This window comes from Dermacentor variabilis, unplaced genomic scaffold, assembly GCF_050947875.1.
Source record: "Dermacentor variabilis isolate Ectoservices unplaced genomic scaffold, ASM5094787v1 scaffold_25, whole genome shotgun sequence".
Lineage (NCBI taxonomy): Eukaryota > Metazoa > Arthropoda > Arachnida > Ixodida > Ixodidae > Dermacentor > Dermacentor variabilis.
Window position 1 is genome coordinate 860,066 of NW_027460423.1, and position 15,233 is coordinate 875,298.

Below are 15,233 nucleotides of genomic sequence, written 5' to 3' on the forward strand. Positions count from 1 at the left end.
CTGTTATCTATCTGCCGTAATGGGAAATCTTCGCTATATTTTTTCTTTAATAACTGGGAAAATAACTCGTAAGCTTTATCTGCATTTTTTCATTACAAAAATTTTTCCAATCAATTTTATCTACAATTTCAAAAAATGTTTTTCTAGCGGCATCCTTCATATGCCGTTTAAAACGTATTTGTTTGTTTAGTGGACCGGTATCCGAACAGGCACGCAAAATATTGGTAAATTGTCGCTTATATCCATGTGTGAAAATTCCGCTCTTTAGGTCATTTTCGTTTTGATTTGAGATGCAGATGTCAAGCTTTATAGCGGTAGCTGTAGTTACTTATTGGCCGAGTTAATGTGATTTGTGCAACGATACGCAGACAATACCATCACCATTTCTCTAGCACACGAATCACTGGACATCATGTCCTTTGTTGATGTCACCCATAATTAAAAGCGTATAGCACGGTGAAGAACTCGAGAGTAGATTCTCCAAGAAACATATAAAACGATCTTTTCTTCACATAGGTCCTCTATATATGGCTACAGTAATTGTTTTTTTTATATTTCGCAGTGCTAGGCATTCAACATCATTATTAATAACAGTAATCTTCAAGTACCTCGTGAAAAAAATGTTTCTTTGAAATAAATTGCAACTCTGCCTCCTTTCTTATTAACACGACACATATATTTTCAATTATATCCGGACAAATGAGGCAGGTCGTCAATTTTAGTGATCCATGTCTCAAAGAACAACAACACATCGAAGTTAACAGATAATGACTCAAGAAAAGTAGTTATGTCATCTACCTTGCTTTTTGTGCTTCTTGTGTTTATGGGCAATTCATGAAACGTTTTACCAGCAGTACAAAATTTTGAACTGAAGTCAGTGCCGGTAACGTAATCGCTCATCATCATCATCAGCCTGGTTACGCCCACTGCAGGGCAAAGGCCCCTCCCATACTTCTCCAACACCCCCGGTCATGTACTAATTGTGGCAATGTCGTCCCTGCAAACTTCTTAATCGCATCCGCCCACCTAAGTTTCTACCGCCCCCTGCTACACTTCCGTTTCCTTGGAATCCACTTCGTAACCCTTAATGACCATCGGTTAACTTCCCTCCTCATTAGACGTCCTGCCCATGCTCCCCATTTCTTTTTCTTGATTTCAACTAAGATGTCATTACCTCACGTTTGTTCTCTTACCAAATCTGCTCTTTTCTTATCTCTTAACGCGACACCCATCTTCTCTTTTCCATAGCTCCCTACATCGTACTGAATTTAAGTAGAACCCTCTTCGTAAGCCTCCAGGTTTCTGCCCCATACGTGAGTACTACGGGGCAGAACAGTAACAGTAACGTAATCGTTACTGTTAGTTTAAACGCGATCCATTCTTAATAAAGCTTTATCCCTCAGGATTCTACAGTGATATGGTCAAGATCCCTTTCATCTGTAATGCGGACTGCAGGCGACTCCTCATTTCTGCGTGCCAACACCCGTCCACTGGAAGTCCAAATATGCTTCCACCGAGTTTCCTTTGTTTTATCGCGGCTGGGAGCAATGCCTTATTGCGCTATGTAAGGTGTTCATTTACGTAGATTGGGTTCCCTTCCCACTGACCAAGGATAGTGGTGTCTAGGCTTTTTTTCCTACATTTCGTTAACAAGGCATTGCGCATGTCTCTTCTTACAAAACGAACGATAATATTTTCGATACCAGGCATCGGGGTGCGGATCCAATGACATGTGTCGATGTCTGTGGTGTCGATCTTTTCGCCAACACTTTCGCCTATCTTCTGTACGAGCATTACTGGGTCGGAGCCGGAAGGCGCTCCTTCCAAGTTATTTAGGAGCATGTAGCGCTCCAAATCTTCGCATCGTTGCGAAAGCTGTATGCTCTATTTTTTTGATAGCATGTTACTTTTTTGGATTTCCTTGCTTTCCGCTCTGAATTGCTTCATTCCTAATTCTTTTACGTCTGTGCTGACGTCAGTGCAAAAAACACGCTGTCCATCAGTTCGCGAATTTCCACTGGAAAGTCGCGTTTTAAGTTTTCAAAGCCCTTATCAACTGGAGCATGTCTTTCGCATCAGTCGATTCCATTTCATTGCTGTTACTGTTATCTTTACTAGCTGTTTCTTTCGCCATATAAAAAAAGGAACAGAGAAAGAAAAACAAGAAAGCCTCATTCAAGAGTTCGGCAATTAAAGGTTGTCAGGGTCGGTTTCCATTGGCGGCCTGCCCAGACCGAGAGATTCTCAGCACCTTCTGCTGCACTACAGGTCTGACCGCCGCCTTGGACAGATGCTCCGCAGCTGCTGGGGACTGAGGGCCGTGAGTTAATTGTTGATATCGTTGGGGAGTTTGTGGCCGAATACTGCACCAGGGAGGCCAGTTCCTGTTCTGGTGAGGGAGTGTCTTTGTTCAAGCTCAGTGGGCCTTTCTAATTTCATTGTACCTGGATTAGTATAGCCCCACTCACTCTCGGCATATTTCGCCGGTCTCAGGCGCCCCTCCACGCCTGCAGATGTAGTGCAGTGGAGGATGTCATACGCAGATACACCATCGTAAAAAAATTACAAAATAAAAAGGAAGAGCCCTTGAACTTCCCACTTCCGCAGCCGAGCAGAGGACATAGCTGAGTAAGATAATCCCATAGGCGGCTAGGCTACCTTGTCGCCTAGAAGGGCGGCCCAGAGGGTCCTACGTGCAAGAAGAGATCCGCTGGTTTGTCCGCCCTGTAGGTTGCACGATATAGTGTCAATTCCCGGTGGCCATGACATCTTGTTTCCCGAATCTCATGCACGCACGCGGTCTTGAACGCGCCTAGGTACACTATATATTTTCACTGAAACTGAACAGCATTTACCTCTTGTGCGTCAAAATAAAAAAAGGGGAAATTTCTTCAGCGCTTACCGAGAGGCCACGAGTTGCGTATGATCCGCTCGTCTCGTCTGCTAGTCTCTTGGCGTCTGAAAACAAGCGCACCCCGGTAGCTATTCAGAATGGTCTGTAGCACCATCGTCTCTATACTGCCGAGTCTCGCGCGAAGAAACCTTGAAAGCTCCCCATGGTGTCTCCAGCCTTTCTTTAGCTTTGGACAGCGCTTAAAGAGAGCTAATGAGCAGGACGAAATGTGGGGGGGGGGTGAAGTTAACTGACCCCGTAGATTTTCTGGGAAGGCTGAGGCCCTAAACGGTAGAAAGTTGGGAATTATATGCCTCCTTTAACGTGCAGTGGCACCTTTTTCGATCAGTCAGACATGGTAGGGCATTTCGCACTTGTAAACAACTGGCGGCTATGTTAACGCGGCAACAGTACTTTTGGGAAGGCAGGAAATACTCTTTCAGGATAGTCGTACAGGCTAATAAAGAATTTTTTATTAATAATGTAATAAGGAAAAAGAAACAGATGTACCTATTGATCGCGAACATATCAAAAAAAAATATTCATTTCAAAGGTGATTCATTTGACAATAACGCATTAGTCACGGCATAGTTCTGAGAACCAATCTGTATCTAGCAAAATGAAGAAATAAAGCAATCAAATAAACAAGTCAAGCGTAGTCCGCGCGAAAAGTCCATTTTAAGTGACGATAACTATTCCATGTGATTGGAAATCTCTCTACTGTATGGCAGTGCGATGCGTAGCCCTTTCTCAAATGTTAGAAACGTCAAAATACAACTTGAATGCACGCGAACGCCCACCGGCTACGCACTTTCAAGCACGGCGGAGAAATGGGCCCAGGCTACCCCTGCTGCCACTTCACGCGAAGCGGAGGCCACTCGCGAACAATCGCGTCTTGCGCGACGCATTGGCCCCCTCTTTGGCCCCTTCTCCTATTCTACCACCGCGGTCCAAACTCCCGGCATCGGCTGAAGCCCCCTTTTCCACCGCAAAACCGTGCACAGTGAAGCGCGGGAGGGTCCGACCTTCGTGTGCACGGGTGTGTCGCAGCATTCCAAACGCCTGCTGACGCAGAGGCCACTGCGGGAATCTTAGTCATCGTCAGCCCATTTTATATCCACTGCAGGACGAAGTCCGTTTCCCTGCCATCTACAATTACCCTTGTGTGGCGCCAATTGATTCCAAATTGCGCCTTCGAAGTTCTCAAGTTCGTCAGAACCAGCTAACTTTCGGCCGTCCTCTACTGCGCTTTCCTTCACTTGGCTCCGATTGTGTAACCCTAATTGTCCAACGGTTATCTAACCTGCGCATTACATTTTCTTCATTCATTTTCATTTATTATAACCCTCAGGTCCAAGGGCATTACAGAGGGGGAGTGGTAAATACAAAAGAATGAAGAAGACAAGTGCAGTTGGTTACATGAGTGTTTAAATGGAACCTGTGTATACAATATTATCTAAGGCTTCATGGAACTGTTCATAATTAATAAGGCCTACAACTTCGGCGGGTAGATGGTTCCAGTCACGTGAGGTTCGCGGCAGTAATGATTGTGAAAAACTTTTAGTGTTGCATGATAAAATGCCAACTTATACTGATGATGAATGCGACGGGATACATAAATTGGATGGGGGATGAGGTGATCTCGTAGAGTATGATGGTGGTACAACTTGTGGAAGAGGGCAATACGAGACACTTTTCTGCGAGATGCCAGCGATGGGAGGCAAAGATTAGATTTCATGTTAGTTATACTCGCTGTGCGGTTGTAGTTAGCGAGAATAAAACGTACAGAGTTATTTTTAACCATTTCGAGGTCAGTGATTAGGTTTTCATGAGCAGGGTCCGATACCGGAGTCGCGTATTCGAGTTTGGGTCGTATTAAAGTTTTATATAACAAAAGTTTCAAATAAGTAGGTACGCTGAAAATGTTTTGAAGTAGGCAGCCGAGCATGCGATTAGCATTTTCAATTATGTTTTCAGTATGAAGAAACCAGCTTACGTTAGAAGTGATGTAAACCCCAAGATATTTATATGAAAAACTGATCCAAACGATATGTTGCTAATGTGGTACGACGGTATTGTAGATGTTTTCCTAGAAACACCCATGACTTTGCAATTGTTAATATTGAGCTCCATTGACCATTCATTGCACCAATTCCTTATAGTGGTAAGGTCAGACTGAAGTAATTGAATATCGTTAGCATTGGCAACTTCTGTGATAATGACGCAATCATCAGCGAACAGGTGGATATGGGAGTTGATAAGCGAGGGAAAATCCTTAATATAAATTAGGAACTGTAGGGATCCGAGGACGGAACCCCGCGGAACACCTGAACAGACCTCCGTAAAACCGGAGTTAATGCCGTTGGCATAAGTAAATTCCGTGTGGTCGAGAAGAAAACGCTCAATCCATTTCAAAAGGTTACCGTCTATGTTAAGTTGTCTTAGTTTATGAAGTAATAGTTTGTGACACACCTTGTCGAATGCTTTACAAAAATCTAAGAATATACAATCTGCTAGTTATGATTTGTCAAGAATATGGTGTAGTGCATGTGTAAACGATAGTAATTGGGTTTCACAGGAACAAGATTTCCGAAAACCATGTTGTGCTGAGGTAGAAAATGAGTTCAATTCAAGGAAATTAACCAGGTTGGTAAAAGTAATATGTTCGAGCATTTTACAGCATGTACTGGTAAAAGAGATGGGACGATAATTATTAGGGGATGCTTTGCTGCCGGATTTATACACTGGAATCACTTTGCCTATTTTTCACTCATTAGGTAGCGTACAATGGTCAAGGGATTGCTGGAAAAGTTTGGCTGGCATGATAGAAGAGTAATATGAAGTGTTTTTCTTAAGAATTTCAAGTTAATACAATCGTATCCGGGAGCAGAATGAATGCATAGTCTATCAATAAGCTTACCGACATCGGATGGAGCAACAATTATGGAGGGCATGGTAACATAGTTAAGGTGCTGTGTATTTGGCATATGTGTGCTAGATGTGGCCGTGAAATTTTCTGGAAATGTATGGTTTAGTATTGTGGCCAGAAAGGTCGGAAGGAATTGGAACACCGGAAGAGTCGGTCAAGACAAGCCTGTTGTCAGTCGAAGGAATAATTGCACGCGCAATTTTTTGAACATTAGTGGTAAGCATTGAAGGGAGAACATGTGATTCGAAGTGCTTTTTGGCGTCCTGAAGCGCTTGCACATATGCGTTTGACGCAGCAGTATACGATACCCAGCGTTCAATTGTGTGTGAATGCTTAGCAATGCGGTAGAGACGCTTCTTTTTATTTGATAAGCGCTTAATGTGATTATTGTACCAGGGAGAGTGTGTATGAGTTGTGATGGTGCGTTGAGGAATGTACTGTTCAGTTACATGGTTGACTATAGCTGTGAACATGTTTCAATTAGTTTGTACACTACGGTGTTCAAAGCCATCAAGAAAAACGCCGATAAAAGAGGATAGTGCATTATTTATGGCCTGATAATTTGCTCTGTAGTAGTCTCGTATTATTCTTTTCTTCTTCTTAGTTTTCGGACGGTCTAGTTTAATATCAAACTGTAGAAGCAAGTGGTCGCTAATTCTTGACAGTACGTTACAGGCGATACTATATCGGGTTGATTAGTGAAGAATAAATGTAGTGTATTCGCCGTGGTAGCTGTTATTCTAGTTGCTTGAGCCTAGATCTGCACGAGTGAGAATACTGAACCCACATCTAAAGAGTCACGAGCTTGAGGTGAGAGTGGGGATATTAAAGGGGGGTCGGTATTCCATGTGATGTTTGGTAAATTAAAATCGCCAAGCAGGAACAGCGGTGATGAAGGAAAGCGTGTTGCAAGAATGTTTACAGCGTCATAAAATTCGTTACTAAAGTTTGGTGACGACGAATGTGCACGGTAGCATACCCCTGTTAGAACTTTCTGATGATTAAGTGTTACTGCTGACCATACTGATTCTAGTTCAGTCTGCACGTGTATACATGATGATGGTATATCATTGTACATTGCTAGAAGCGCGCCGCCGCCCCTCTGCGTGCTACGATCACAGCGATAGAATGAGAAGCGATGAGCATTGACGAAGATATCAGCGTCGCAGACATGCGCAATGAGCCACGTTTCTGTTAGCGCGATTATTTTAGCAGAACATGTATCGATTGCTGATGTGAGTGAGTTGTACTTGTTAAGAAGGCTTCTGATATTAGTAAAAAGAAGCGATACTGAAGCCGAGGATGTCTGGCCACTGCCCCTCACTCGTCCCTAGGAAGTGTTGGCAGAGATAGCGGCAAAGGGCGAGCTTCTCGTATCAGTGGAAATGACAGTGGCAGTGATAGGGTCATACATGTAAGATTCTTGTTCATAAGTAACTTGCTGTGGCGCAACTTATGGGTTGGGGATCCAGGTTGGGTTTTCCCAAAGTCGAGCAACTTTTTTCGTGCCAGACGTGTTGCGACCGAGTAATCTTCACTAATGGTGACCTTACTTTCCTTCAGGCTGTTGCGTTTGGCGAGTATTAGGTCTTTTGTTTTGAAGTTGAAAAATTTTCCAATGATAGGGCGGCATTTGTTAGGTGCGAATCTTCCTAAGCGGTGCGCGCGTTCGATTTCGCGAAGGGAAAGGGGGTCTGTTAGGCAATCACCAAGGATAGAAGTCAATTTTTCCTCAGTCGCCTGCCAGGTTTCATCGCAATCTGGGATGCCTTAGAAAATTAAATTGTTACGCCGTGACCGCTCGTCAAGATCATCCTGCCGTGATTGCAAAGTGGTGACCAGTGCAGAAAGTTTGCCTGTTTGAGTGTGTATAGTGGCAATACCCTGGCTGAGTTGGTCTAATCTATTACAGTTTTCCTGTAGCTCATCTAACCGGTTTTGAATCGCTGTGATTAGGTTTCAATAGATTTCTGCCCAGTTTTAATAGCTTTAACGTCACCTGCCAATTCCGTTTGCGTTTCAGAATTATGCAGCGAAGGGGTGTGTACGTCCTTTAGCAAGTGAAAAATAACTTTCATTTGTTCAGTGGGATCCGAAGGTTAAGATTCAATGTCAAAAAAGGCTTCCGAGTGGGTGGTTGTGGGCCCAGGGTTGCTCTCAGCATCACCCGCGCGCAACAATAAAAGGGTCATACAGAAACATTCACAAGAAATTTCGCACAACACTTGTGGACACGCGATGAGCAATAAGCAGACGTTATTGCTCGTCTTAGCATACAAGGGAAGGTTTGTACGCAACTGCATAGCAAACGGAAAGCAGTTCAGTGCTCTGTCAAAGATAGTGTCCCCGTGTCCACTGAAGCAGCTGTTGCAGGGCCGGCTTCTTAAGTGCTGGGCCGAGGAGGATGTTGCTGTTGATCCGAGGGGGGTTTCAAGGTCGAGTTATACCGGGCAGAATGAGCAGACGAAGGGTGGGAAAGCAACATGCGATGAAGGCACCTCGTCAATCGCGCAGGCGTAGCGATGGTCCATGGTTACGGGTGACAGAAGCTAGCATATCAGGTCGCATGGTCCAATGGTTATCTAACCTGTGCATTACACGATCTGCCCATCTCCAGTTCCTTCTCTTAATGTCAATTAGGATATGGGCTATCAACGCTCGCTCTCTGAACCACTCTGCTCCCTTCTTTTCTCTTAACGTTATGCCTGGCATTCTTTGTTCCATCGCTCTTTGCGCGGTCCTTAACTTGTTCTCAAGCTTCTTTGTCAGTCTCCAAGTCTTTGCCCCATATGTCAGCACTGGTAAAATGCACTGATTGTACACCTTCCTTTTCTATGGTAATGGTAATCTTCTAGTAAGGAGCTGACAATGCGTGCCGTGAGCGATCCAACGCATTTTTATTCTATGAATTTACTTCTCATAATCAGGGTTCTCTGTGATTAGTTCACCTAGGTAAACGTACTCCTTCACAGACTCTAGAGGTTGACTGGCGATCCTGAACTCTTGTTCCCTTGCACGGCTATCGATAGTTATTTTTGTCTATTGCATATTTATCTTACAATTTCTTTGTTAAAGTCCCCAATAGTTTGTTGTGACTCGTCCCCAGTGTTCCAGAAGAGGAGAATGTCATCTGCAAACAGAACGCTGTTGAGATATTCGCCGTCTATCCTCACTCCTAAGCCTTTCCAGTTTAAGAGCTTGAATACTTCTTCCAAGCATGCAGTGAATACCAGAAGAGAGATTGCGTCTCCTTGCTTCACCCCTTTCTTTAAAGGTATATTTCCACTTGCGGAGAATCAGGGAAGCCGCTGAACCTTTTCACATATTTCCCAAGATATTCACGTAAGCCTCCTGTTCTCCTTGACTACGTAAAAAGGTCTATGACTGAATCAAATGCCTTTTCATAATCTACGAAAGCCATATAGAGAGGTTGATTTTACTCTGCAGATTTCTGGATTACCTGATTGATGATATGGATGTCATCCATTGCAGAGTACCTCATCCTGAAGTTTACCTTGTCTCTTGGTTGACTGAAGTCAAGTGTTGTCCTTATTCTCTGGAAATTATTTTGGAGATTTTTATACAATACTTGAAGTAATCTAATTGGCCTATAATTTTTCAGTTCGTTAACGATTCATTTTTTATGCATTAGTATAATGTTGGCATTCTTCTAGTTCTCTGGAACCCTTAAACTCGTGTGACATCTTCAGTAAATCAAAGCAAGTTTATTTCGCAACTTTACAAGGCGTAAAAAGTGGCCGAAGAAAAAGCTGCTACACTGCAGCTTGACTGGGCTCCAGCCACCCATCAGCAATGAAGACGAAACATATTTACCATTACTAAACCTTCATAAAAAGCACTGTACCAGAAATTCAATGAATCAAAGATTATATTACAATCATGTACGCCTGTCTAAGGACGTGTAGGAAGTAAGAATGAAATAGAAAGGCTAAGTACTCATAATATACATACAAAAAATTGGAGGACGCTTAAGCTTCGCCTTCAAAAGTGGAACGCGACAGCGTTCTCGTCGACCCGCCAAGGGGTGTAAGACAATGGCCTACGGCGCAGCGATCACTTACGAGGCGCCCCGCATCAGACGCGGTGAGCGTCGAGCAACACAGCGTTCGGCGCGGCAACGAAACGTGCGCCTGAGCAAGCGGCGCACGCCTGAGCCTTAGAAACAGCTCGTTTCTAAGGCAACACCGCATTCACTAGAGGCGCTTCTGTACCGCTTTGAAGCATCGAACTCGTGGCTGTGGGCCGGTGAAACGCCCACAAAACGTGCGTTATGGGACGAAAAACAATACGCTTGCAATAAGGAAATACGGCAAATAAGAAGCGGTAATGACGTTTCGGAGGACCGCAATGTAATCAAAAGCGTCGTCGCTGATCATTTGAAAGAATTGCTCGGTCTACCGCGGACAGTTATAGGGGGCTTTAAAGCTGAATTTCTGTCGCTACTGCCAAAGCTGGAAGAAGAAGAAAGAACGCGTTTGGAACAGCCAATTTCCATGAAAGAAATAGAGGATGCAATAGATGCACTACCTGTCGGCAAGGCACCCGGCCCTGATGGCCTAGGAGTAGCATTTTATAAAACATTCAAAACAATTATAGCCCAGATTCTACTGAAAGTTATCGCCGAATCGTATCAGCAAAAACATATGCCACTGTCCTTCACAACTTCGCACATCGTTCTCATCCCAAAAACTGAGGCACCTGAAAAACGTCAGTTGGTGGGGTCTTATCGCCCCATAAGCCTTACCAACGTCGACTACAAGATATTTATGAAGGTATTGGCCAAACGATTGCAGGGTGTGATAACGAGGCTGGTTGGCACGCATCACACCTGTGGTATAAAGGGTAGAAGGATCGCCACGAACATACACGTAGCTCCAAGTGTGCTAGAATGTTGCGATGTATTTGGCGATCGCGTGGCTATGATGCAACCAGATCTCGCTAAAGCCTTCGACCGTGTTTCCCACGATGTTCTCTTCGCCATATTAGAGCATTCTAACGTGGGAAGCGAAATAACAGACGGTGTTAAGATGGCGTATGCTAATTTCTCAACTCGGGTCATTGTAAACAGGGACCTGACAGACAGCGTGCAAGTGCTGCCTTCTGTGAGGCAGGGATGTCCGCTGTCGCCCCTGCTATTCGCGGCTTACCTTGAGCCTTTGTGCAAGGCCATCCAAAACAATGAACGGATAACTGGCTTCAGGTTACAGTCCACACAGGTGAAAATATTGGCGTATGCCGATGACATCGCCATATTCTGTTCAAATAGAAATAGTATTTGTGAGGCCGTGGCGGCAGTTGAATCCTTCTGCAAATGCACTGGGGCGCAAATAAACTGGGAGAAGAGTTATGGGTTTTGGCATGGTGAACGGGAAGAAACGCCAGACTGCTTCGCTCGACTTCGGTGGTCAACCACTTCAACAACCTACCTAGGCGTGCCTCTCGACTCTTATCGCGACCCTGAGCCGTACTGGAATGAACAAGTGGCGAGAGCAAAGGAAAAGACTAACGCGCGGCAGGGGCGACAGCTGCCAATTTTCTCGCGCGCCACGGTCTGTAGCCTATTTCTTACGTCCAAGATATGGTATGTCATGAATGTGCTGTGTGCTTCGCGGATCAACATCAAAAAATCCACCGTATCTTCGCCGTTTTCATATGGGCATCGACTTGGGAAAGGATAAGCCGCACAAACTTGTTCTTGCCAGTAAAGAAAGGGGGCCTTCGGTTGGGACACATATTTGTGCGAAAAGTTGTGTCGCGCTTTATGTACCATCGCGATCAGAATGATGTGTTCCTTCGCACAGTCATGGAAGTGCTTTTATGTAGTCACCTTCCAGGATTTGTTGTATGCTCGTGTGAAGCAATGCATGGTTCCATTAAAGGTTACCTGCGAGAAGTCGTGCTTGCGTACAGAATGTTGCATGTGTGGTTTTCTGTGCAGTATCTCGCCAATATTACTAGGAAAAAACTGTATAAGGACCTAATTGACACTATGCTCCCTGTACCGATTTACCGTATGTCAAATCGTGGAGGCCCAGGGGATGTCCTCAAAAAGGTTAAAAGAATGCCAGTGCACCCTTCGGTAAAAACTTTTTTCTTTAAACTACACACTAACACTATATCAGTTAAAAAATGGATGCATAACAGGGGTATTTTTGTGCCGTGGTCCATTAACTCCTTCTTATTCAAGAAACCTGAAACGATAGAGCATGCGTTTCTAGATTGCTGGGATCCCATCTTTTTCTGGGCTGTGCTACAAAGGACTTTAAAGAAAGAGTTACCTTTAGATCCACATGGAATAAGATTCTTACCGCTAGAAACGGAGGCTTTTCCGTATGACGCTATAATGATCCTGGGCCTCCACAGTTTGTGGAAAGCTAGAACGCAGTTCAACAATGCTGATTTCAATTCGCGACCTACACTTGATCACTTCATCGAATCTGTAGTACGGTTCAGGGATGTCCATCGGGCACTCCCTGAACAACCAACATGGATTGACATGTTAGATAAACTTGCAGCATTGAAAAAATTTTGATATGTCGTGCCAGCAAAATCCTTATTGACATGTTTTCTGTTTTTTCTGTATTCTTTGTGTATGTCAAAGCCGGCAATAAAGAAAAAAATAACTCGTGGCTGAGTGGTAGCGTCTCCGTCTCACACTCCGGAGACCCTGGTTCGATTCTCACCCAGCCCATCTTGCAAGTTGTTTTTTATTCATGAAGTGCCTGCCGGGATTTATCGCTCACGGCCAACGCCGCCGATGCCGACGACACCGGCTTTTCTGCGACACGAGCTCCTTAACGCTGTCGCGCTAAAATACAATGGCTAGACACAACAAAACAATTTGTTTGTATAAAGGACTGAAAACTTTCCACGCACTATACCTCCTCCGTCTTTGAATAAATCGACTGGTAGTCCATTCTCTGTTGCCGCTTTTCCCCGTTTAATGTCTCGCAAGGCAATTCTAACTTCATCCCTATTTATAGAAGGAGCCTCTGTGACCTGGGGTGCTATGCAGGATGCGCCGAGTTTGGCGAAACTCGGGATCTTCACGAGCTCTGGCGACACCCCAAGATGAAAGCACGAATGGTACCGAGACACAGTTTATCTTTCGACAAGCGTCCAGTTTCATTGGTTTATCTAGATTCACTCTGGCTGGCTATCGTTCCTTGGGCGTTGCCTTCTGGGCGGTCGACAAACTGGGGCTCACGTGATCATACCGTCGGTGCATGGTCGTGCCTTCTTTCACTTGTTTGTCGTTCCACCGAGTGCATTACATGCACAAGCGAGTTATAAAACAAACGCATTTAGTACAATATTATTAGTTAGTTTAACGTGGTTTAGAAGCATTTTAAAGCTTACAACATGTACACTGAATGTGCATTAGACTAATTTGTAATTTAGTACGCTTCGCATTATACCGCGAGGGAACGCTGTGGTGGCGTCATCACATCCATTCACCGGGCGAGCATGGCGGCTAAACATCGAAGAGGCCCAGTGTAAACAAACTCGTACAACGAGCTTGCAGTGCGCGACTTAGTGATCAGGCACGACGATGACCACTATTTCTTGGATAGTTCTGTTCCTCCGTGAGCAATCTTTCCGTGCGCCCCTTAAGGCTGCCAAAAGCTTCGGCGATTTTACACATCGCAATGCGCACCCACTGTTCACGACGCAGTGCTGAAGAAACAACTTGACCGGTGTTGCTTCTGCGAGTGCGCCGAGTTCCTCCAATCTGCGTGACTGCGAGCGTCACGAACATTACATAGTGTGGGCAAAAGGCAGACAGCCTATATAGCTACGATGCGACAAGGAGGTGGTAGCGACGATAGATCTCGCTACCAACACAGTGAAGGGGACATCGAAAAAATGCAGATAAGTATATTTCTACTGTTTCATATTTAGCATAATAAGAGTGCACGGATTAAGTCACTTTCGTAATAACGAACTGAATGTCCAGCAGTTTAAAGAAGGCAGTGAGAACCAATGAGTGTTTGTGCTTTTACATGCAAGTGGGCCCGCGAAAATATGGAAAAGATGAAGGTAACCTTCACTAACTTGGTGAGAAAACAGAAATTCATGAGTGACATTAAGCCCGCAAAATTTATGGAAGAGTATGTTTATCCAGGTGAAATATCAATAGCTGGTACTGATATAAAGCAGGAAACTTATACAAAAGTTTCATGGGTTGAACAGCACATGGAAGGCATTACCGAATCGTGATCGCCACGTTACCGATATCCTTGAAAAAAGTTTAGAATCATTGCATTCTACCGGTTATGCAATATGGGACATAAACCCGGAGGTTAACAAAGGAACTTGAGATGTCAAGGACTGTGCAGAAAGCGAAGTAACAAAAATTGTTGGAGATAGCATTAAGGCAGGAAGACAGTGGCGTAGTAAACCGTGGCAACTGATACGCTAGTTGAGATAAAGAAAAAAGAAAGGAATCGGCAGGCAGGCCATGCACGTATTCGATCACTTGTTGCCAATTCATAACAGGTGATTACATAAGCATGACAGAATGGATGTCAAGGAGAGAGAACTACAGCCGAGGATGGCAGAAAATTGCATAATGGCACAAAAATATGATGTTTGTAGGCATAGGATGCAATCAGCTCGTATAAGACAGGATTGTAGGGTGAGGCATTTGTTCTGCAGCGAACAAAAATAGGTTTGTGGTGCCGACAGCAGAGACTCGTGAAGGTGCGGGGCCACCTCAGCTGCTGGCACACTAATCAACATGACAATTGGCTCTGAAAAAGAAAACCCCAGTGATGAAAAATAAAGCAACGTTGTCCCGACACATTGTTTTATTATGCATACTACATAAAGGTTTCCACAGTTAAGGGCACTTAGTACTAATAGTGCAACGAGCACTTTTCTTTGTAAATAATGGTATGTATGCGGCTGATTCATTCCAATACTTTTTTTGCAGCAAAACATTCTGCTGCTGGAGGCACTCAACTGCGTGGTGGCAGTAGGCGAGCGCCAGGCACGTGCTCTTGAGAATGTGCCAGAGGTCCAAAGGGCTGCTCTGCAACAGTAGTATCGGTGCCCTCACTGCTCTCCTGTTGAAACCACAAAAGGCACCTTATAAAGGAGCTTTCAGTTTAATATTTTGTTTATTATTCAAGAACAAGAATAAAATTATTGCAGTAAACATTGTGCTGTGCATATTAGGAGACTTGTAACATGCACTTGGTGTCCCTTCAAAATAGGCAAAAACGTAAGACAACCTCTGCCACTCTTGGACCATGTAAATAAAAAATACACTAATGCAGCATACAAATTGTGCTGTTTGTTCTTTCTATGTGTAAGAATACAGTGTGTGTTGATTAGCCACAAGATGAACGGTGTGTGTAATTCACAATGAAGACAGGAAACAGCAGG